This window comes from Lissotriton helveticus, chromosome 8, assembly GCF_964261635.1.
Source record: "Lissotriton helveticus chromosome 8, aLisHel1.1, whole genome shotgun sequence".
NCBI classification, from domain to species: Eukaryota; Metazoa; Chordata; class Amphibia; order Caudata; family Salamandridae; genus Lissotriton; species Lissotriton helveticus.
The window spans coordinates 1063602580-1063629569 of record NC_136069.1 but is presented as its reverse complement, the minus strand read 5'-3'; positions in this window follow the sequence as shown (position 1 = coordinate 1063629569).

Sequence of the window (26990 nt, the reverse complement as noted above, 5' to 3'; positions counted from 1 at the left end):
GTAATTTACTGTCTCTGTCTCCCCCCCTCCTCAAAGGTAAAACAGAGTCCACCAGATAGTATTTTAATAGTTCTGGGTTGCTCTGGTGGCATTTTTCAAAATGTCTCGCCACTGGATAGGCTGAATCCTTTCCAGAAATAGCTCTTAAATGCTGTAGGATGCGTTTATGTGCAGGGAGACGTGTACTGCCTATATACAGAAGATCACATGGGCATACCAATACGTATACCACATATTCTGTCTTACATCCCAGCTTTTGTCTCCCCGAATTAGATGGCGAGGATGGTTACTGGAGGCATGTAGTACCGTGTTACCAGCGGTAACTTTTCTGTGCAACTTCGTTTCTATTTTGTTGTTCTTAATATAAATTTCCACATCCAGAAAATTGACTGAAAATTCACTGATCGTTGAGGTAAATTGAAGATTCAAATTATTAACATTCAGCCCATCAACAAAATCAATAGCACTTTCTTTAGAACCCCTCCAGATAAAAAACAGATCATCAATGTATCTGAGGTACAATATAGCATGTTGTTCCATTGTTGTTCTGTGCTGTCCCATCAGGGTCTGCTCCTCCCACAGCCCCATGTGCAAACACGCGAAGCTGGGGGAGAAGCAAGACCCCATGGCCACCCCTCTTTTTTCTTAGTTTCTGGGTTTTGGTGGTGACTGTGAACTAGTTTGTCCTTCAGGCTCGTAGCTCTTCTGTATGTCACCTCCGGATGCTTGCCCATAATTTTCCCCACAGTTTCATCCAGATGCAAGATTTTCCAGTTTTTCCTTAGAATGCTGACAATTTGTTTAGATTCTCTTGAGTGGTCCATGATTAGTCTTACTTTTTGATTCTCAATCTTCTTGGGTTTTGTTTGTAATATGTCCTCTCTTTTTATCTCATTCGCTCTTGCCCAACCCTTCATGATAGTACCTTTTTTGTACCCTCGTCGAGCGAATCTTCTGGCCATTTCGCAACTATTCGCTGTCCAATCCTTTTCCTGTGAGCATATGCGGCGGAGTCTCAGAAATTCCCCATATGGGATATTGTTTTTTACTGAGGGTTGGTGGAAACTTTCCGCATGAAGGGTGGCATTTGTTGATGTTTCCTTCCTATAGAGCGTGGTCTCCACTTTGTTCTCATTGATATACATTTTGGTGTCCAAAAAGGTTACCTCCTGCCGGTTGATAGTATAGGTAAATCTCAAATTTGTATCCGTGGAGTTCAGTATTTTGAAATAGCTTTCGAATTCCTCCGCTGTTCCATCCCATACTATCAAGAGATCATCAATGTATCTCAGCCATTTAGCTATTTTGTTCACATGATGATCGTTGTCCGGATGCCAGGCCACCTGTTGCTCCCACCATCCCATTGTGAGACATGCAAAAGCTGGGCTGAAGGAGAACCCCATCGCACACCCCTTGACTTGTTGATAAATTTCCTCCCCAAAAAGAAAGATATTTTGAGTGAGACATAACTAGATCATGTCCAAAAGCATCTGGTTGTGTCTGTTGAATTGTATGTTCCTTTCTTTTAGAAAAAATGCGCATGCTTTCATGCCAATGCTGTGGTCTATGTTGGAATACAAAGCAATTACATCCATTGTAATTAACATGTAGGTAGGTTGCCATGATAGGTCTTGCAGGTTTTCCAAGAGATCACCCGTATCTCTTAAGTATGAACTCAGATTCAGAACAAACGGCATAAGGAAATAGTCAATATAGTTCGCCACAGGTTCCATGAGTGAGCCCTTTGCCGAAACAATCGGCCTCCCTGGTGGTTTTAGTGGGTTCTTATGAACTTTAGGTAGGAAGTAGATGGTCGCTGTTACAGGGCATTTTGTTGTTAAAAATTTGCTTTCATCCATGTCAATTAGATCTTCATTGTACCAATCTGTTATTTTCTTATCCAGATTTGTTTTGAAAATTTGGGTGGGATTTTGCTCCAACTTCCTATAGTATTGTTTGTTTTTTAACTGAGAATGGGCTTCAGTTATATAATCTTTCTTGTCCAAAATAACAATATTCCCACCCTTATCGGCCGTTTTTATTGTTATCTTCTGATCTTCCATGAGGTTTTTTAGAGCAGCTCTTTCTTCCATTTTTAAGTTATCCCGATATTTTGTGCCTTTAATTTTGTAAATGTCTTGGATTACCGCATCCTGAAAAAGGTCAATCTTGTTTCCTTGTAGCAATTGTGGGTAAAACTTGGACTGAGGTTTTTTTCCACTGAGGCCGGCTCCTTTTTGGGGGCAGACCACTTCTTCAGGGATCCCATCATTTTCCTCCATGACATCCAGATTTACAAGCGTCATTAGTGCTGGCAGGTTGCTTGTTGTAAGGCCATGCACCTCCATATTCATTTCCGTTTGTTTATTCCTTTTCCTTTTTGCAAAGTTCGACATTTCCAGATTTTCCTGAAATATCTTCGCCAGTTTGATTTTACGGATATATTTATATATATCTATGCGTGTCTGCGCCATATCCATTGTTTCCGTGGGGCAGAAGTTGATACCGTACTTTAATAGTGATTGCTCATTTGGGTTTAGGGGACGTGATGATAGGTTTATTATCACCAAATCATCTGTCAACACATACAGCAGTTTACAGAACAACAGACATAATGATGCACAAATTAAGACAGTTTAGTCACTAACCCATGCACTCAGTGAGACACATTTAATCAGTCACTCATACAGTCAGTCATGCCCCTACTAAATCCTTCATCCAGACACTTATACATCCACTCAAGACATATTTTAACTTTACAGAAAAATACAGTCACTGGATGTTGTCATCAGTGATGTCATCAGTGATGTCATTTGAGATGTCATCAGTGATGTCATCAGTGATGTCATTTGAGATGTCATCAGTGTCCGGAGGTGACATACAGAAGAGCTACGAGCCTGAAGGACAAACTAGTTCACAGTCACCACCAAAACCCAGAAACTAAGAAAAAAGGCATTCAATGGCTTAAAACCAAAGGTTTTCAAAAATGTCAACAATGCAAAGCATGTCAAATTGCGGTGAATAAAAAGGAAGTAGCATTGCCAAATAAAAAAACTTGGGTTATCAAACAATTGATTAATTGCAAAACGGAATACGTTGTATATGTGATTGAGTGCCCGTGCGCATTGAAGTACATTGGTAGCACAAAGAAAGAGTTAAAGCTACGAATTCTAGAGCACATAAGGGCAACGGCAAATAAGGACAGGGCAAACGCCGTGGCCAAGCACATGGAAACATCACACAACGGGGACTGGAAACTGCTAAAATTCTACGCATTGGAAACCATTGTTCCACATGAAAGAGGTGGGGACAGGGAACGTAAATTAAGATGCAGGGAATCCCGGCAAATATTAAATTTCAGAACATCACATCCGGAGGGTCTGAATCAGAGTGAAGAACTTTATGTTCATTTGTAAATGTAATTGTAAATTAAGAATCTGAGCTGCAGTAGTATCAAATTGGGACTTTGTACACATGAAGAATAATCCTTTTTCTTCCATAAATGTCAATGAAATACAGTAACAGCTTGCATTCAATAGAGGAATATGATGGTTAAGTGGTGACCAACCCCAGGTTGTTGTTGCATATAATTGAAGGATGTATATAGTATACAAATGCCGCAAGCCCACTGGAGGGCGAGCAATTAATTGAGAATATTATGTATATGTGGCCCACCAGAGGGCGAGTTTGATTAATTTGTGGTTATTATGACTATATAGCCAAGATAAGAGTAGAAGCACTGTGATGTGCGTCATTAATATGGTTATTAACAGAATGTATAAACTATGCAACTACATCATCCACAATCCTCTAGCATTGACAGGAAGTGTTGTAAATCACGTGACTTTGCACAACCACGCCTTATAGGTAGTTGAGAGTGAAAGATTATTGACCGTGATCAAGCCGTCTGTAGGCGGTGAAACGCGTTGGTAACTGCAAGAACTATGGTGCAATAAATAACTGGAAAAGTAAAGATTTCTCGAGTGCGTTTTCATTGCCTGCGAAGGTATTTTTGGAATATCTATATATATCTATATATATATATATACATGTATATATCTATCTATCTATATATATATTCACTGAAAAAACCATAGGTTATAGACCATATATAGTTAGGAATTAGCATTTAAAAAACCTTATTTTACTCACACAAAACCATTGAAATTCCATATACAGTTAGTTGTACTAACTATATATCGCGCACCCGCAATCCACTGCTGATCATGTCACATATTACATCATTCATGACATGGTCAGTGACATCACTGATGACATCACTGATGACATCTCAAATGACATCACTGATGACATCACTGATGACATCTCAAATGACATCACTGATGATATCTCAAATGACATCACTGATGACATCACTGATGACATCTCATTTGACATTACTGATCACATCACTGATGACATCATTCATGTGATAATACGATGAACCTCTTCAGACTCTAATATAACCTTAGATACAATCAGTGTAAACAGATACTCATAGACTGTCACTCATCCATGGAGTTACTCAGACACTTAGTCAGTCATACAAAGAATCAATCACACCTCCATTTCCTCAACTATACAGTTATACACACCTTACTTATTCAAACATATACTAAAACATATTTACTCACTTATACAATCCTGGATACAAGTTCACAATGATCCATACAGCCACTCACACATTCACTGGCTCTTATGCACAGTTATTTATATATGTCAACTCTCACATGTACTGTATTTTACATATGTACTTACTTTAACATGTAGCACTGAGATATCCATTCACTCACCAATACACTCATGCACACAGTCAACTGCCCATACAGCTGTTTCCACATGCACTTTTGAACCCATACATCTAGTCAATCAACTGCTCACACATCTATGCAGAGAGTCATACACCTCCCAGCCACCCACACACACACTCAGTCTCCCATACAAATGCTTGGGCAACCAATCAATAACCCATATAGTTATTCATATAGCTACTGATCAACACATACAGCAGTTTACAGAACAACAGACATAATGATGCACAAATTAAGACAGTTTAGTCACTAACCCATGCACTCAGTGAGACACATTTAATCAGTCACTCATACAGTCAGTCATGCCCCTACTAAATCCTTCATCCAGACACTTATACATCCACTCAAGACATATTTTAACTTTACAGAAAAATACAGTCACTGGATGTTGTCATCAGTGATGTCATCAGTGATGTCATTTGAGATGTCATCAGTGATGTCATCAGTGATGTCATTTGAGATGTCATCAGTGATGTCATCAGTGATGTCATTTGAGATGTCATCAGTGATGTCATCAGTGATGTCACTGACCATGTCATGAATGATGTAATATGTGACATGATCAGCAGTGGATTGCGGGTGCGCGATATATAGTTAGTACAACTAACTATATATGGAATTTCAATGGTTTTGTGTGAGTAAAATAAGGTTTTTTAAATGCTAATTCCTAACTATATATGGTCTATAACCCATGGTTTTTTCAGTGAATTTCCAAGGTTTTGTAAATGCTAATTCCTAACTATATATGGTCTATAACCTATGGTTTTTTCAGTGAATTTTCAAGGTTTTGTAAATGCTAATTCCTAACTATATATGGTCTATAACCTATGGTTTTTTCAGTGAATTTCATTGGTTTTTTAAAAGCTAATATCTATAGCTGTAAAATGTATTCTTCTTTAAATCCAAAAATATATTTTATATGTTTATTAATAATTTTTTTTTAAATATTTTTTTTGTTTCGCTCCCGGTTCGCGAACCGGGAAGCTTTCCGTTAGCTCAATTTGATGCCGCGACCCGGTCCGCGAACCGGTAAACGTTCCGTTAGCGCAACTGCCGCGTTAGAAATCAACATCGTGACGCGTCGCGGAAGCGCGACGTATCACGTTGTCGCGTAATGCGTCTTATGACGCGCTGCGTTAGCGCACCCGGAAGTGCTCCGGTACGCGAACCGAGGCGCGAAGGGCAGCGACCCGGAAGCGATCCGGGGCGCGTTCCGCAGCGCGTAACATAAGCGTGAGAGGTCATGTGACTTGTTAATAAAACTTTTCATTGGTTCATTTAACTTTTGGTTTCATAATCATGTAAGGCTAGGTCAGGTGACCTAAAAATAACACTTTTCATTGGTTTAGAACTATTGTTTTCCCAAATGATGAAAACCCCTCCTTCTTTCCTCACTCTGACTTTCATCTTTGTGAGAGGAAGACCTTATTTCATACTAGAGCAATGGCTTCAATGGTAACTTCAGCTGGTGGACCCCCACCACCACCACCTCCTCATGGGAAGAGAGGACCACCTCCCCAGGTCATCACCAACACAGAGGAGGAAGAGGAAGAAATAGAGGAAGAGGAGAGAGAAGGACCACAGTTCTTGGAAGAGGTGCCCCGGGTTTCCCATAGGAAAGCCAGTTTCATTTGGCAGTTTTTTTCAATGCCTCCAGGCCAGAAGAAAGTGAATGCGAGGTATGTCACCTGCCTCATTTGCAAAGAAAATTTATCAAGAGGGACTGATAAAAAGTATAGCTATGGGAACTATACCATGCATAGGCACATGAGCAGGTGGCATCCACTCAATTACAGCCGGGCGGAAATACGAGACATGGAACAGAACCCAACAGCAACTCCTGTGGCCAGGTCAACTTCGTTGATTTCTTTGACAGCAGCAGAGGCACGGGAAACCGTGCCAAACATCCAGGATAATTTTGGGCATATGAAGTTTACTTGTCTGCACTGCGGTGCATTGATATAATGTGGCAACATGAGTATCAATTCAATAAACCTAGCTTACAACAATCATAATGGCCCTAACCGCCCCACACAGTAATTTTTTTTTTGCTCCTGTTGAGCCCTTTTCAATGCCTGTTTTTTGTTGTTTCCCCCCCCCAAAAAAAAACAAAAAAAATATAAAATTGTTCAAAAAATACAAAAAAAACAAAAAATGTTCAAAAAAAAAAAAATATATAAAACAACAAAAACATTTTAAAAAAAGTTCTTTTCAGAACTACCTCCCCTTTCAAAAAAAATTGCTAGAATGTTTAGCACTCTAGCAAGCTCTATTTCTTTTAGTTCGCTCCCAGTTCGCTTCCCGGTTCGCGAACCGGGAGCGAACCAAAAATTAAAAAAAAAAAAAAAAAAGAAGAGTAAGTATAAGGAAAGTAAACAGAGAGTGATGTTAAAAGAAAGACAGCTATAGGGAGTAAACCAGAGATACTGTTTAATAGATATATTTACCAAAGAAAAGACGGAAGAGGGTATAATTGTGGAAAACAAAATAGAAAAGGAAGTGAAAGAAAAAAAAAGAGAGTAGAACAATAACAAAGAAGAGTTTCTTGGAGAATGTGAGTGAATGTTCAAAATAAGATTAAAACATGGGGAATAACAGAGAGAAAAAATAGAAAACAGAAAACAAAAAATAACAGAAAAAGATTAATTGAAACAGCAAAGAAATGTAAATAACTTAGAGCCATATCATCAACATAGGCAATAAAAGTTTTGCAGCTTTTATCGGCAGAAATATGTCACCAAAGCCGCTTTTGCGGCAGAAAACTGCCGCTAAAACCACTTTTGCACCAGTTTTCTGCCAATAAAAACAGCAATAATTTTATTGGCTGTGTTCATAATATGCCCCTTAGTGTGCTTCAACTACACAGAGAAAGCATTATGAACAAGTAGTGAAAAAGTGATCAGTCAAAGACACTAAGAGTAATAGAGACGGAGTGAGTGAACAAGAGTGAGGAACTATGAGAAGAGAGGGACTGAGAAAAGGAGTGGAAGGAGTTGAGTAAGTAGGTTAAAGAGAAAGGAATGAGGAAAGTAGCAAAGGCAGGAAACTGAGGGTTAAAGAAATAAAGCTGTGGAACTAATAGTAGGTGAATGTGATAGAAATGTAACGAAAAGAATACAAAACATTTACCTTATAATTGTCGTTAAATTACTCACTTTTTGTTTTTATACTTTCAATCTGTGAAAGAGAGAACAGACATTTGAAAAATATTAAAACATGTATTTAAAAATTACAAAAGACAAGGGGAAAGATTGAAGGACAAACAGTTTTTCAACAACTTTGACACTGACAGAAGCTTCTGCTTCTCCAGGCCCCCTACACAGTCCTAAAGATATACATTTTAAACTAACAGTATCTTGATGCAGATGAAGTGAGGCCTATCTTAAAACATGGTGCATCTTTTGCACTGCTGTTGTCTCAGAAAAGTGTTGCAAGACACTAACATTTTAAAAGATTGCTTCAGGATGCCAATAAGATGTGTCCTATCCAGAGGTTTGTTTGAGGTGAGACCTACTCAGGGTTCCAAATGAAATTTCGAGTTGTTTGAAGAGAACAGAGGACATAATACATGTGGAGGCCTACCAACGAAGTGATTAATGTCCACTGCACTCTTGAACAAATGTCAGACCTCCTCTGTCTCCAGGAACAGGCCTAAACCTCATCTACACAATGTGGTGTGTAATGTTAGGAAACACAGGTAATATAATTGAAAAACATGCAAATTTTTTTGCTCATTCCACAATCATATGACCTGTGTTTCCTTTGCTTAGGTATCTCATTGTGGAAATGTAGTCTATCATATGAAAGACTACGTAGAATATGAGCACTGTATGCAAGAACTTTGACACTTACAGAAGCCTCTCCTTCTCCATCCCTCCTACACAGTTCTAAATGTACATCATAAATGGAAACAGTACAGAATTAATTATACATGTTAAATGGTTTATTTTTGCTGTTCTCAGAATGTATCAAATTTCACTAAAAACAGTGACTTGAAGGTATTCATCATATAACAGCGGGAAAAAAAACACAATCAAAATGATTGTGTTTAAAAAACCCATACAACATAACAAATCAGAATTCAGAACTCCTTAAAGTTAACTTACTTTCCATGACGTCAAAGGATGTCCTATGAACAGCTTACACTCTGTTGTGCTGTTATTACTTTCAGCCCGCCACTTTCTGAAAGAAAACCTCCATCGTTTTGAAAAACATGTTACATACAATAAATGACTTCTTGCTCTCTACCACAAGTTTCCACAAGGCCAAATCTTGTCAGAGCCATTTATAACTCTTGGATTTCTTGTAAGCCAATCCCGTCATTTGGCATTTCCGCATCTTTCAGAATTAAAATGTTGAAGATCATTTTCACAATCCTGGACTAGTAATATCTTCCCCTTCTTCCTCAGTCATGTTCTAACTTTCCTATGACACTGATACTGCTTACTATGAAGCAGACTTACACTACCTCTATGACTACTACAATTATTTAATTCTCTACATCACTTTTAATCACAAAGCAATGTAAAACAGTAGACTGCATTGCAGACTTACATTCCCTCTACTCTATGTTTTGATTGGCTGCTTCAATTAGCTTATAAAAAGAAATAGTTTTTCTGAACTCATTCAAAGTGCACTTATTTCTCCATGACGTCCAGTCTTATGGTTAGAAGTTATGTCTCTGAACTACACTTATCCTCAAGGCCAAATCGTGTAGGAGCCATTAGAACTTCTTGAAATTCCTCAGAGCACATCCCGAGATTCTTTCCCTAAAATTTTGGTTTTAAAAACACCAGGTAAGAGTTTTTAAGGTCATACGGCAATTTTTTTTTGAAAATTAAAACAGAATCATTGCAGAATGACCAGCCATTTCTAGACTTTAAATAAGCTGTGTAATGTCCTGATGTTATTGAAGGACCGTCATGATATATAATTGCTGCAGTTACAAAAGTCCTTCCTGATATTGACAACTGCGAAGCCACAAAATTTTTAATTAAAGTTGTCAATTTTGTTCCATCAGGCCTACATCGTTGGAACATTAAAATGACATACTGGCCATATGTTTGTATAAATAATGTGGACATCATTTCAGATTTACATTGGCTACACTCCATGTTGTGATCAGCTGCTTTTACTAGCTTATTAAAGGAGACTGATTTACTGTCTGGCAAAGTTAAATATATAAATCTTTCTGAGTCTACACTAGTAGTACTTGATACCATACAGTTCTCGCAGTCATGCTGCCATTGATAAGAAAGCCCAAACAGCTGATCTACATCTACACCTTCAGCATGCAATACATCAAGCATATACATTAAAAACTCCTGACAATCTTGCTGAATATTTTGAGAGAATTGTGTTTGGCCTGAACATCTGTCTAACAGATTTCGAATTTCAGACACACTTTCTATGTTTGTTCTATCAGTGCTACATTTTTCTAAGACAGAATTTAACAAACTGCAAAATCTTTGATCAGAATTGACCACAATCTCTTCTTTTACATTTTCTAGAGAAAACAAAACATTAACCACTACATTAGCATAGCAGTTGACACCAGAACTGTTTTCAAATTGAAAACCAACAACATCTTCAACAGAATCCTTTTTGTTTCTGCTTATAATTTCAGGTTCATCGACTTTTCGTCTTTTTGCTACAACCTCCCTAGTATTGGTCACATTTCTTCGTTTCCGGCCTACCACACGTTTCTCAAACAAAGGATATTGAGGCAAATGTGGCGCATACTCTCTTCTTAACCTATTGTATTCCTTAACACAATCTAGATCCGCACAAATGTTTGTGACATCACACTCAATCAAGTACAATCCCGATAAAGTTCTAACTCGTGACAATGCCACATATGCCATACCCTCCTTGAACACAGAACTGCCAATATTCACCAATGCACTGTCTACACTGAAACCTTGCGATTTATGGATTGTCACCGCATATGCCAAGCAAACAGGAAACTGCTTACGGCGAACATATAAGTCTTTTACAAGCAAAAATCTAGCAGAACAACGACCAATTAGCTGTACTTCCTCAATGCCATCAAATTTAATTTTTAAAAATTCAATTCCATCTCTATTTCTGTATTTCACAAAATCAACAACATTACCCATTGATCCATTTACCAGACCTCTTTCAACATGTAAATTCCTTCTTAAAATTATACGGCAGTTCAAGCACACATTTAGAGTCTTTTCAAAACCTGCAGTTTTAGATATACTCTTCTCTAATGAATCCAATTTTGTTTTCAGATTCTCAGACAAAATAATTGTTGATCCCATATGCTCTACTCTGTCAATAGCTTCCAGTTTCACAATCTCTTGCTTTTCTAAATGCAACATTTTGTTGTTGAATTTGGCACATTCTGCAAGAGTTGGCATCAAACATATTCCAGATTTCTTCTCAGTAATTTTCTGAAAAATATTCTCAGGCACAACATCTTGTTCTGGATATAAATTTGACAGTAATCGTGCATTTAAAGCTTCTTTCCCATGCTCGGTCACTTTTCCAATTCTAACATCTTGTAGAATAGTCTTGTAAACTTCATCCTTCGCCTGACGCATATTTTCATGCAGTTCAGCATAATTGAAGTTTAACCATATATTGACGTTGCCAATGCTGCCTAGGCACTTCCTGGTATCTTCATGCGTGAGCATTTTGAACACAGGTTGCCCTTTCACTGGTGTCAGCTGCAGAAGATCTCCGAAAACAATGATGTGTTTGCCACCAAATAACACATCATACTCTGTTTTGAGAACTTCTTGCATTCTCAAATGCACAAAGGCAAGCATGACATTGGAAACCATGCTTACTTCGTCAATGATAAGAAGTTTCATTTTCCTCAAGATTCTTGAAACTTCACAACAAGCATCTCCAGATAGCTTGTGATATTGTAATTTGTTGTCATGCTCCACTGGCAGCATCAGTAAACGATGTAAAGTAATCCCTTTAATGTTATGTGCTGCCAGTCCAGTTGGAGCGGTGACAACACAAGACAGCGATGACTCTGTCCTTTCCTGCAAATAACATGAAATTACTTTAATAAGGAAACTTTTTCCAGTTCCCGCTTCTCCACTCACGTACAGTCGGACAGGCTTCAACGACGTACATGAGCACTCTTTCTTGTCATGACTTAATCCATGATCAATTTGCATGGTAACTTCGTCATATATTTTCCTCTGCTCAACGTTGAGTTGTCTTTCCAACTCTTCTAAGTTAACCGCATCCTCCTGAGCATGTGCCATGGCTCTTTCCACTTCATTCATAGCAGTGGCAGCTTCATTTTCGATAACAGGTCCTCCTAGTGGATCCTGACTCAATGAAGCAGAACTCTGACTGTCCTGAGAACTGTCTCTGGCAATCTCGGCTGCAATCATTGCTTCCTGCTCAATTTCCGCATTCAACATTTCTACATATTTGGGAAAAGCAGGACATTCTATGGTCTCCTTGGCGGCATTGAAAGAGTCTTCGTAACAGAGAAAATCTCCAAGCAGTTCCTCTTCTGCACGCCAAGGCTTGAAAAGTTGCAAAAGTGCTAAATAGAAAAACTCCTTTTTTTCAGGAGATTCGCCACTCAATTTTCGATGGTTTACCAAGTGGCATTTTCTTTGCTTGACCAGACATCCCTCACTTCCTATTACAGCATACACTCCTTTCTCAGTATCTTCTTTGATGTTCCTCTTGAATATGTAATTTTGAAGAACCTCATATAAACAAACATTCTCGAGGTGAATGCTTCGATTTGGATAATATGTCTCCAACATGTTGGTCTTCAAAATGTCGGTACTGTTTGGCTCCTTTTCCGCCAAATACTCAATTTCCCGCACAGGTTTGAGAACTCGATTACGCGTTGCAGCAAGACCAAGACTCGCCCAAATGATACTCCTGGACTTGGCATAGAGACTTGCTGAAGACAACCGGTCAGAACATTCGTACGCTCCAATTTCTCGATGCGACAACATCTTCAGACTGAAACTGTACAACTTCTTGCTGAGGCTCTTTTCATGGGAAATGTCCTCCCACATATCCTTCAATTCTGTCTTCTCTTTTTTGGTGATGTAAGACGTCACATACCGAGCCACAGCCATACAGTTATCAGCCACAAACTGTATATCCATGTTAGCATTCCACATGGACAAAATCACCGGGTTGTAGTCGTTGATGTACTTGGACTCTTCGTTCCTCTTCAAATTGTATGTGTTTTTAGGTGATTTCTTCATCACATTATGTCGCAGCGAAGACATCAAACTGTTTACTCTTCCTTTAGAAATCACCGGTCGTGGAAAGCCGAAACGACATTTGGTGTAGAACTTGTCCTTGTTTCGGAATTTACGACGACAGTACTTTCCACATCGATGGCTTTGGAAACGCAGAACTTTTTCTCTTAGGCTTTTCTTCTCCTTTGCGTTTGGAACAGCACACGTAGAATACTCTTGTATAAAACTCATCACTGAGTCTTCTGGATCCGTTCCAAATTTAGGTGCATCCTTGATCCACAGCAACATATGTATATGAGGAGCACCTCTTGCTTGGTACTCCTTTCTCCAGAAGAAATCCAACACCTCTCCAAGAGGTGGATTCTTCTTATTCATGATGAAAGACATCATAGCTTCAAATCTATGATTGAAGTACCTACATACATTGACTGGATCCAAAGAGCACAGTTCTCCGGGTGTCTTGAATTCGATGTTTTCTACGTTAGCATTTGCCTCTCGTAGAAATTCAAGTAAGTCTTCCCAGCCATACTCGGCACAGCTCAGAGTGAGGAACCATGTGGGAGTTCCTAAGTTCCTCAGCATACATTTTAAATCACCATGACGACGGTACCAGTACTCATTAGTACCACGCTGACACGCCATGAGATTAATCAGGTGAGAATCCAAAATACTGTCTTGGACATTGACTTTATCCATAAAGTCACTTGCCGAGATGTTTTGCATGTGTATACCACTTTTCAAGATGTGGTTCACTGCATATGACAGTCCAGACAGATCGCTTTCAAACAGGAGATGAAACAAATAGGGAATGCATTGTCGAAACCTAGCATCTCCTGCATACAATCGCAAAGTCCGGTATTCAGAAGCAGGAATTTGATGAGGTCGCTCATCATATCTTCCTCCCTGACCTGTTGGAAAAAGCTGTGGAAAACACCGAGCTTCCAAACTTTCCTCCCAAACACTAATGGGACTCCCTTTGGCTTGTTTCATTTGAAACAACTCAATAGCATTCCCCATGACTTCCTTGGAATGCAAAGGATGAACACTATAATGTTCATATATTTCTTCACTAGTAGAGGGTTCTACTTTCTCAATTTGACCAGCACACAAATCGCTATCCTCTTCCTCACTTACTTCCTCTTCTGCAACATATACATTCTTATAGTATTTATTATTTTTTTTCAAATACAATGTTGCCTTTTTAACTTTCCTAACATCCACTAAATCTTGCCATATTTTCTTATTCTTTGTCGGAACCCCATTAACTAAGATAACCAGAGGTTCCTCTTCCACTTTTTCTACTCCAATTGTGTTAATGTTTTTCTTCAAATCTAGAGGCAAATAAACAACTCTTCCCTTTAATCCTCTCTGTAAATCTGATGGAGGCAATTTCCCTGTCTTTGGCTCCATTCTTACAATAGCCTGAAAGGGATGGATACTTTGAATCAAAATAGATTCATAAGTATTTAAATCCTTCAATTCAGAAGGAATCTCAACCAATTCCAGATTATTATGAACTGCTCTAGCAGGCATCTGGTTTTGATTTAATTTGCAACAACAATAAGTACACACACGTTGATCCAATCCCAAATCAAAACAATTTTCTACCATCAAGTATGTTGTGAAATCCTTCCATTCACTATTATTTTCCCTTTCACTTTTTGCATATAAATCCACTAACTTAGTCTGATTCTTATAATAAGTGCGTCGACAACACACACAAGTGAAATTTGGCCTCTCACTTGATTTGACCTGAAACGTCGCAATTTCCCTCTGGAAATTATCTGTACTGGAAACCTGTACACTATCTTCCACATTACCCGCTTCTTCTTGGTCAATTTCAACATTCTCCTCTTTACTTCCAAAGTAACAAAACTCAATTTCTTCACATATATTCTTCACATCTATTTCAGAACCATGCAAAAGAGCAGCGCATAATTGTTTAAGCATAATTGCTGGACTCTTAGCATAATACAACATTCTAACTAATTTCCTCACTTTATTATGATGCACTGCTAGCATCCTGAAATGATGAAAAACACTCTGGCATACTCTCCTGGAAAGACAAGCCAGTGAATGACCATGCAAACCTGTCACTTCTCTCACTCTGCAAGGATCTAATTCTTGCAACAACCTCATTTTCTGCTTCAAACTTTTCTTATTAAATGACCGTACAAAATCACAAAGCAAATTGATGGAATCCTGTCGCACACTGCAAATACTACTACACTTCCAGGTGTACACAGGACCCTTAGCACGTCTTCCTAAAACCTCATTACCTAACACCTCTTCTGCCTCTGTTGTCACAAGTTTTTCTTTTTCAACTGGACAACCATCTTTCACTTCATAAGCACGACCACTGGTGTCAACTGCATGCACCAAATCATTATCCTGGAAATAACTCTCCTCATTAAAAAATGCCTCACAGCTTGAACTATGCATCCATTCTCCAGAAAAAACTTCACAAAAATTACTACGATTAACTATTCTCTTCCATCTACTATTTCTTTTGAAATCATAAATTGCCTTGTTTAGCTTCCTAATTTTATTGATTATCAAAATAAATAACTTACATTTAATTTCAAATGCCTGATCAATAACTTTCTCAACTTTTTTTTTCTCTTATAAAAAAGCACTTTCTGTTGACCTTTCTTAATATTTTTTAACAAATTGCCAATTATCCTGTTGCGGAACATTCGTTTACGAATGTCCCTAAACTGTTGTTTCCTTCTACTATCATGCACAGAGTTATCTCTTGCTCTAGCAGTAACATTTTTGATTGGCCTTTCCTTTCCGTTTGAATTGCTTCTCTTTTTCTGGACTGAAACATTTTCTGTAGTAATATTTTTTTTACTACAAATATTTCTTATGAATGTTTTTGTACTCTTACCCGGTGCTTTCTTGGTGACTTGACGATTTTTTTTTGTAGAGGACTGCTGCTGTAAATGATGGACCTGCTGTCTTTGACGTTTTGTAGCCTTTCTCATTCTCTCCTTAGTTGGCATTCTCAAAATTTGAAATTATCTGCAGTTGAATCTGTGGTAAAATATAATAAAAAATGTTATTAACCACTATTACCAAACAGTAAATCAATAACAGTCAACAAAAACTTAACACACTACTTAACATTTTTACATATAATATTTTTTAGTGCTTTGGCAAATTTAGAATACAGAAATAGCAGAAAAGAAATGGAATTCTTCTTCATTTACCTGTCCTGTTTTATATGTGAATCTGATCTAATTTTATGAGCATATTTTAATATTTTATTGAAGACACTACACATAACCTGTTTTTGAAGGTGTGTTTAATTTAAAATTAAACAGTTTACATTTTTACTTTTCATTTATTGTAAATTTTAAAAATAAATGTTTATAGTTCCATAGGCTCAAGCAGGTCAGCTTTCCACCCTATGTCATATAATTCGGACAAATCTGCATCCTCATCACGTTCTTCTTCATCCTCAGGATTTAAATCATCCAAGGTTCAACATCCACTGATGTTTCAATTACGAGTTCAATGATGAGGTCGAAATCAACTGATTGCTGATTGTCGCTCATGTTGATGTTGTCTTTATCTTTAAAGAAAGATAACAACAATGAGATGTTGCAGAGTAAGAGACAAATCTCATAGATTATAATAGTAAAATTGTTTAACAAGAGTAACATTTTGCAGCTATTATTTAGCCATGTCCAGCGATGCTGAGCAGGTGAAGCCTATGTCTAATTTTTCAGTGAACAGGACTCATCTCTTCTTAACCTTGGATAAGCCTCACCGACTCTGTGTCCCCTGCACATACTTAAATGTAAAGGGGCAGATTTATGTTAAATGGCACATCCCCAGGCATGCACCAGTTAACGTGCACCACTGCTCTGCCACCCATGGTGTGCCGCATTTACAATCAGATAGGAAAAAGCTGCGTCAAAACCCTGCGCCTGCTTTAAGCAGGCATAGGTCTTGACACAACATTGTGGAGATGGGGCACCCCTGAGCCTTGCTGGAGCTGCATCGCACTTGCGATACAACTCCAGCAATGCGCCACCTTTACGGCACAGATGCGTCACGCATCTGTGCCATTTTTGCCCCATGCTGCGCCGCATTGTAAATGCAGCACACCATGGGTGGCGGAACAGTGGCGCAGGATGACTGGCACATCCCTGGTGATGCGCCAGTCATCATAAATCTATCCCTAAGCTTCTTATCTTGTTACAGATGAACCGCCATATGTATCATCAAACTATTTTGCATTTCCTAAATAGCGAATTTTAAGGGATAAATAGCGATTCTTTACCATTCCTAATTTGCGATGAGCAAATTGCTAATTGCAAATTACCCATTCATTTCCATGGGCCAGGAGGCCCATAGGAATGAAGGTGCAATTTGCGATTAGCAATTAGCTCATCACAAATTAGGAATTTTTCCAAAGGTGCAGGGGTGTCTCAAGAACACCCTGCTGCAACCCTGAAAAAGAAATTTGGGGGCATATGGCACACATACATGCCCTAAGGGCATGTATGGGCGTCATATGGCACCTTTTGTTTTTTGGAAAAAAAGCTTTTTGAAAAGAATTCGCAAATTACCACCAACTAGAATTTGGTGGTAGTTTGCAAATCCTTAATGGCATTTTTTGCATATTTTTTGTTTGATACATTGCATTTAAGGAATCGCAAAATTTGCAAATCCTTCAGTGCATTCGCAAAATAAGTAATAGCAAATTTTGCTATTCCTTATTTGGCATCAAACTTGTTTGATACATACCATTTGTCTAATTAGCATTCGCAAAGGCCGAAATTCGCAGAATTTTGACCTTTCCGAATGGTAATTAGCTTGATACATATGGCCCCAAGTGAGGCCTGTCTTGCAACATGGTGCATCTTTTGCATCACTGCTGCATCGGTTTCATGTGGCACGTTTTTTTTACACCATGACACATCTGCCTAAATGCATCAATTTGTAATTTTGTCACCTCATAGCAAATCTTTTGCACCACCGCTGCATCACAAAAGTGACGCACAGTGGCGCAAAAGAGGCATACACCTATCATAAATCTGTCCCTAGCATTTTAAATGATTAATTCAGGATGACGATAAGGTGTGGCCTATCCAGAGGTTTGTTTAAGGTGAGGCCTACTCAGGATTGCAGATTAAAGTTACGCTTGATGAAGAATACAGAGGAGATAATACATGTAAAGGCCTACCAATGAAGTAAGTAATGTCCACTTCATTGCGCCAGTCATCATAAATGTATCCCTAAGCTTCTTATCTTGTTACAGATGAACCGCCATATGTATCATCAAACTATTTTGCATTTCCTAAATAGCGAATTTTAAGGAATAAATAGCGATTCTTTACCATTCCTAATTTGCAATGAGCAAATTGCTAATTGCAAATTACCCATTCATTTCCATGGGCCAGGAGGCCCATAGGAATGAAGGTGCAATTTGCGATTAGCAATTAGCTCATCGCAAATTAGGAATTTTTCCAAGGGTGCAGGGGTGTCTCAAGAACACCCTGCTGCACCCCCTGAAAAAGAAATTTGGGGGCATATGGCGCACATACATGCCCTAAGGGCATGTATGGGCGTCATATGGCACCTTTTGTTTTTTGGAAAAAAAGCTTTTTGAAAAGAATTCGCAAATTAACACCAACTAGAAGGTAGTGGTAATTTGCAAATCCTTAATGGCATTTTTTGCATATTTTTTGTTTGATACATTGCATTTAAAGAATCGCAAAATTTGCAAATCCTTCAGTGCAATCGCAAAATAAGGAATAGCAAATTTTGCTATTCCTTATTTTGCATCAAACTTGTTTGATACATACCATTTGTCTAATTAGCATTCGCAAAGGCTGAAATTCGCAGAATTTAGGCCTTTGCGAATGCTAATTAGCTTGATACATATAGCCCCAAGTGAGGCCTGTCTTGCAACATGGTGCATCTTTTGCATCACTGCTGCATCGGTTTCATGTGGCACGGTTTTTTTACACCATGACACATCTGCCTAAATGCATCAATTTGTAATTTTGTCGCCTCATAGGAAATCTTTTGCACCGCCGCTGCATCAGAAAAGTGACGCACAGTGTCGCAAAAGAGGCATACACCTATCATAAATCTGTCCCTAGCATTTTAAATGATTAATTCAGGATGACGATAAGGTGTGGCCTATCCAGAGGTTTGTTTAAGGTGAGGCCTACTCAGGATTTCAGATCAAAGTTACACTTGATGAACAATACAGAGGAGATAATACATGTAAAGGCCTACCAATGAAGTAAGTAATGTCCACTTCATTGTGCCAGTCATCATAAATCTATCCCTATGCTTCTTATCTTGTTAGAGATGAACTGCCATATGTATCATCAAACTATTTTGCATTTCCTAAATAGCGAATTTTAAGGAATAAATAGCGATTCTTTACCATTCCTAATTTGCAATGAGCAAATTGCTAATTGCAAATTACTCATTCATTTCCATGGGCCAGGAGGCCCATAGGAATGAAGGTGCAATTTGCGATTAGCAATTAGCTCATCGCAAATTAGGAATTTTTCCAAGGGTGCATGGGTGTCTCAAGAACACCCTGCTGCACCCCCTGAAAAAGAAATTTGGGGGCATATGGCGCACATACATGCCCTAAGGGCATGTATGGGCGTCATATGGCACCTTTTGTTTTTTGGAAAAAAAGCTTTTTGAAAAGAATTCGCAAATTACCACCAACTAGAAGTTGGTGGTAATTTGCAAATCCTTAATGGCATTTTTTGCATATTTTTTGTTTGATACATTGCATTTAAGAAATCACAAAATTTGCAAATCCTTCAGTGCAATCGCAAAATAAAGAATAGCAAATTTTGCTATTCCTTATTTTGCATCAAACTTGTTTGATACATACCATTTGTCTAATTAGCATTCGCAAAGGCCAAAATTCACAGAACTTCGACCTTTGCAAATGCTAATTAGCTTCATACATATGGCCCCAAGTGAGGCCTGTCTTGCAACATGGTGCATCTTTTGCATCACTGCTGCATCAGTTTCATGTGGCACGGTGTTTTTTACACCATGACACATCTGCCTAAATGCATCAATTTGTAATTTTGTCGCCTCATAGCAAATCTTTTGCACCGCCGCTGCATCACAAAAGTGACGCACAGTGGCGCAAAAGAGGCATACACCTATCATAAATCTGTCCCTAGCATTTTAAATGATTAATTCAGGATGACGATAAGGTGTGCCCTATCCAGAGGTTTGTTTAAGGTGAGGCCTACTCAGGATTGCAGATGAAAGTTACGCTTGACGAAGAATACAGAGGAGATAATACATGTAAAGCTCTACCAATGAAGTAAGTGATGTTCACTTCATTGCGCCAGTCATCATAAATGTATCCCTAAGCTTCTTATCTTGTTAGAGATGAACCGCCATATGTATCATCAAACTATTTTGCATTTCCAAAATAGCGAATTTTAAGGAATAAATAGCGATTCTTTACCATTCCTAATTTGCAATGAGCAAATTGCTAATTGCAAATTACCCATTCATTTCCATGGGCCAGGAGGCCCATAGGAATGAAGGTGCAATTTGCGATTAGCAATTAGCTCATCGCAAATTAGGAATTTTTCCAAAGGTGCAGGGGTGTCTCAAGAACACCCTGCTGCACCCCTGAAAAAGAAATTTGGGGGCATATGGCGCACATAAATTTTAACAACATTCCTTTACGTCAAAAACGATTTTCAAGTCATAATTTGAAAACACTGCACCCGGGGGGAAATGACTTAAAATGTCCTTAAGACACATGAAAGTGTTTTTTTAAAGCCTTTGCAAGTTTTTGGGTCACTTTTAACATGGCCATGTAACTCAAACAGTCAAAATCTAAATTTACCATGCACAGGTGGGACCATATTTACAAGGAATGTGCCCCACGGGGAAAAGTCTTTTAATGTAATATGGGAAAAATGACATCAGAGACACTGAAATGCCTTATAAAGAAGCATACACCATTATATCCTTGTCATAAATTTACAAACCATTCCTTTTCCCCAAAAACGATTTTCAAATCATAATTTGAAAACACTGCACATAGGGAAATGACTTAAAATGTCCTTAAGACACATGAAAGCGTTTTTTGATTGCCTTTCCAGCATGGTTGGATCACTTTTAACATAGCTATGTAACACAAACATTCAAAATCTAAATTTGCCATGCACAGGTGGGAGCATATTTACAAGGAATGTGCCCCACGGGGAAAGGTCTTTTAATGTAATATGGGAAAAATGACATCAGAGACACTGAAATGCCTTATAAAGAAGCATACACCATTATATCCTTGTCATAAATTTACAAACCATTCCTTTTCCCCAAAAACGATTTTCAAATCATAATTTGAAAACACTGCACATAGGGAAATGACTTAAAATGTCCTTAAGACACATGAAAGCGTTTTTTGATTGCCTTTCCAGCATGGTTGGGTCACTTTTAACATAGCTATGTAACACAATCATTCAAAATCTAAATTTGCCATGCACAGGTGGGAGCATATTTACAAGCAATATGCTCCACAGAGAAAGGTCTTACATTAAAATGGGAAAAATAACATCAGAGACACTCAATTGCCTTATAATGAAGCATACACCATTATGTCCTTGTCATAAATATTATAACCATTCATTTTCCTCAAAAACGATTTTCAAATCATAATTTGAAAAGACTCCACAGCTCCTATGCACAATAACACCCTGTCAGTACTAATACTTCACATTTTCTCCAATTACATTTTCTCAAAGAAACAAAATCTATTTGTAAAACACTTGAGACAAAGCAACATTTGAAGAACACAACTTTCTTCATAATTTTCTTCTTAAAGCACATTATTCTCTATCTAAATTAAAGAAATCTTTTCTCACCTTAGCAAATACTTTGAGTTTCAAAACAGTCTCAGAAACACACCAATTTGTCTTCAGCAGAGCAAAAGGTATGCACTCCAGAGTCTGCAGCTATCAAAAGCACAGAAATGCTGTAATTCTTCACACATATCTCTCATGTCACCCAATCAAAACTCTTCCCTCACTTTTTTCAAATCAAAACCCTTCCCCCCTCTGCCATTTCATGCCTTTTCTGCATGGCAACCACCTCTTGGAAGACCTCTGGTGTTTGCAAGTTCACACAACAATGTTGCAATTGAACTCTGAACTCTCAGTGCACCTCATATCCAGTGCATTCTTTCATTTAATGATTTTTTCTTGACCACTCAAAATACATCTTTCAAACAACTCATCCATGCACCCTAACTTTCTGTTTTCAGCAATCAAAATCCACCAATCACTGTTACTGCTTCATTAACACAGAAACTCCACAGTTTTTTTCATTTTAAACTCTTATTTTTTCAACTGCCATTTCATTGCCACACTTCATCTGACTGCAGGAGAAGCTTCTCTCACCATGTTTTCTGTCTGGATTGTTGGACATAGTTACATCTATTGGGCTCAGAGGTATGCTGAGAACAGGAATTTACCTAACCTCAATCTACAAGATGTGGAAATTAAGTGGTTTGGCCACAGAGGATTAAAATGTCACCAATTGATACCATTGGTGAAAACCTTTATGCATTTGCCAAAACCTGACCTGTTAATTGTGCACTGTGGAGGTAATGATTTGGGCACTTTGACTGGGGTAGGTCTGGAAATGCTTTTAAAGGACACCTTTGACCAATTGATGGCACTTTTTCCTCAGACTGCCTTGGTATATTCAAATATATGCCAAAGACAGAAATGGAGGTGGTCAAACCAATTTTGTCCACAAATTGAGAAGTCGAGGAAGCATGTAAACAAATCTGTTTCAGCTTACATGAGAGACCATGGAATGGGCTCCCTGTACAACAATAACTTGCGTTACTACATGCAAGATATCTACAGAGGAGATGGAGTTCACTTCTCAGATGAGGGCAACAGAATTTTCATTCTGAATTTAAGACTGTGCATTGGTACCTACTTATAAGTACCTAAATGTACCATAAACCCAAAAGCTCTTCTCAGAGCTACCCTACATCTGATCACTCACAATTATTATTTTACTCTAACATTTTTCACTAATTTTCAACAAAGTACGCTCCCTGGGGCGCTACCCGGTACGCGAACCGGGAGCTAACCTCGCTAAATTTTTAAAAAAATGTTTTTTTTTCGCACATATGGGCCTCCTCAGCCACCCTCAGAAAACCTAGGGGGTCAAGATAAGTCTACCGTGCCCCCTTCTACCCATTCTGAACATTATTTGCCCTCCATCTTGTATCTTAATTCGACCGAAACACAAAATGGTGGACTCCCGTAACGCTTAAGGTTCGCGAACCGGGGCGCTCACCAGTTCGCGTACCGGGTCGCTCCCTGGGAAGCGCACCATCAAAAAAGGTGGGAAAGTAGTTTACAGAAAAGCGACTGGAGACAATTTCACCAAATATAGATTAGCTCATACTACATACCAATGCCCACCATTTTCACAAATTTGATTGAAATTCCATTTAACCATTTAGCCTGTAGACCTCTCTAAATACCCTGAGGTAAATTACTTCACAAAACACATCTGAAGTGTTGGAATTGACAACCAATTAAAATGTTACTTTCATTTTCTACTTTTTTTACCTGACATTTGATTGGCTATGTACCTGAATATATATAAAGGAAGAGAGAGAAACACAGCCATTTTGACTACTACTTCCTGAACTACATTGCAAGATCATTTTCACTCACAACTTAAACTTCTTTTTAGAAGGTGAGATATTATTTTATAAATTTGAAAACATTTTCAGATAGTTATATACTATCCCTCTGTAAGAGTTAGACATTGAGAAAGGCTTCTTTATTATAATTATGGATTGATTTAGGTTTCTGTGGTATAATTATGAATTTACTTAGGCTTCTTCACAGGCACTTTTTAATAGTACTACTTCACGCCTGAAACCATACAGTGCCCATAGATTACTTCTCTGTTATAAACTCACAAGTACCTGTCTGAACTTAAACTCAACAGTGCCCTATCTCTACTGATATATTTATTTTTTATGCAAATTACAGCAATAAAATGGAAGGTGAGCAGAATGTTTCCTTCGAAATTGTTCTGGAGAACAACACAGAAAAAGATATTGAGGACAATGATGACTCAGATTTCATGGATGAATCACGGGACCATGAATTAGTTCAATGTGTAGAATCTGTGGATCATTTACTTCATTATGATGACGGTCAAATGTGGGAACTTATGTTCACTCAACAAGAGGACATATCGGACAGTCAAATGCTAGACGTTCTATTAAATTTTGAAAAACAATCCGAAAAATAAAATTGTATGTAATATTAAAAAATTGTTTGAGTCTTTAATCATTTTTATATGTAATTCATAAACTAGTTAAATGTTAGAAATGTTATTAAATTTTCAAACACAATCACAATAATAAATAATTGCTTAAAAAATAAAAAAAATTAAAAAATAATCAACAAAACCAACAATCAATTAACATACAGTATTTGAAAAGTCTATCATTCTTTTTTCCTTATAGTACGCTGCCCAGAACGCTTCCCGGTTTGCGAACCGGGCGCTACCCACGCAAAAAAAACTAAAAAAAATTATTATTTTTTTGCCCCGCGGGGCCCTTTTAAAGCCTCCACATTAAACCTAGGAGGTCAGGGAGGATCTACTATGCCCCCTTATGGTCATTTCCCCCTTTGTTTTGGCCTCCTCTTGTCTCTCGATCCTACCGAGAGACAAATTGGCGGCCGCTCCGGACTATTTAGAATGTTGACAGACACCGGAGAGCCAATCAGCTTCGCTTCGCGAAGTTCCGTTACGCGTAAAGTCCGCGAACCGGAGCGCTGCCCAGAGCGCGCTTACAGATATATATCTTTTTTTAAACGTTAATTTCTCAAAATCCACTGAAGCACATATATTGAGACCTAGCAAAGGCACATCGGGCTACCAGTCCCTACAATTTTGCCAAGTTTAGTGGAAATCCATTCAGCCGTTCGGGCTAAAAGTGAGGCCAACCGCCCTATAGAAAACTCAATGTTAAAAACACGTTTTGGGACCCCCCTTTTTTCTCGGCCCCCCCTTGACGAACCCCCCCCAAATTTCCAGGGGCTGCTCAGAAACAAAATGTTCCATTTTCCAGAAAGTTTCAGCCAATTCCGTCCACAAACACCAAAGTTATTAGACATAGAATTTTCAAAAATCCCGTAGAGAAAAAATCCTAACTATATATACCTACTGGCGACCGCCAGTAGGTAATATATATATATATATATATATATATATATATTAGCATTTTAAAAAACTTGCAAATTCACAGAAAAAAACAGGTTTCAGGCCTTATATAGTTAGGAATTAGCTTTTAAAAAACCTTTGAAATTCACTCAAAAAACTATACGTTTTAGGGGTGTTATAGTTAGCTGGACATTTCACTCATACAAAACCATTGAAATTGCTCCTATATAGTTAGTTGTACTAGCTATATTTCGCGCACCCGCAATCCACTGCTGATGATGTCACATATTACATCATTCATGACATGGTCAGTGACATCACTGATGACATCTCAAATGACATCAATGATGACATCACTGATGACATCATCCAGTGAATGTGGTTTGCTTCGTTATTTAAATATGCATTATATATATAGCAATTTGCATTGAAGTATGAGTGGATATATAAAAATAAATATTTGGATGAAGGACTTTAACAATGTATAGTGTCTCACTAAATATAGTGGATAGTGACTAAACTGTGTGAATATCTGTATCACTTTGTCAGTTGTTGTGTAAACTGGTTCTCCAGTTGGTTACTAGCTATGTGAAAGTCTATATTAGTTATTGATTAGTTAATTGAGTATTTGTATGGGAGAGTGAATGTGTGTGTGGTTCGGTGGAGGGTGTGTGACTGCCCAAAGATGTGTGAATAGTTGATTCAGTAGATATATGAGGTTAAAACTACATGTTCTAACAGTTGTTTGGGTGAGTGAATATCTTTATGGGTGTGGTGATGAGCAAATATATTTCTCAATGGTACATGTCCAACAAACTAGAAAAATAAAAGGCAGTGTATGTGTCAGTTGTTTTATATAAATAAGTATACATAAGACTCAATGATTGTGTGAGTGACTGTATGGATAACTGTATACTTGTAATAATGATTTTATAATATACTAAATATGACTTACTACCTAAATGAATAGATGAAGTGGTGTTTGTATAAGTGTGTAGTTAACACCTTGGCTGCTAGAGATATTTTCCTCCTGTGCTGCATTCCCTGATTTCCCATTGTTCATGACAAGGTCAGCTCGTCATTAGCACAGCTCCAGTGTGCCTCATGACGAGCTGGAAAGAGTTAAGTAAGTATGTAAGTATGATCCATTGTTTGCATAAGTGAGTAGGATAACTTCATATGTGAATAGGTTGTGTGCTGGTGTGTATTGTTCATTGACAGCATGTATGAGTGAATCTACAGGTAAGTGATTAGATGTGTGTATACCTCTAGGAATCAATGAGTGGGTTTTTAGATACTTGTATTGCTGTGTCAATGGATTCAAATATGATACTCTGTATTTTACAAAGAGTGATGAAAGATTTTCCTAGTGTATGAAAAGGTGTATGTGATTGTCACATGGATGATGTCATCAGTGATATCATCATTGATGTCATTTGAGATGTCATCAGTGATGTCACTGACCATGTCCTGAATGATGTAATATGTGACATCATCAGCAGTGGATTGCGGGTGTGCAAAATATAGTTAGTACAACTAACTATATAGGAGCAATTTCAATGGTTTTGTATGAGTGAAATGTCCAGCTAACTATAACACCCCTAAAACTTACAGTTTTTTGAGTGAATTTCAAAGGTTTTTTAAAAGCTAATTCCTAACTATATAAGGCCTGAAACCTATGGTTTTTTCAGTGAATTTGCAAGTTGTTTAAGATGCTAATTCCTAACTA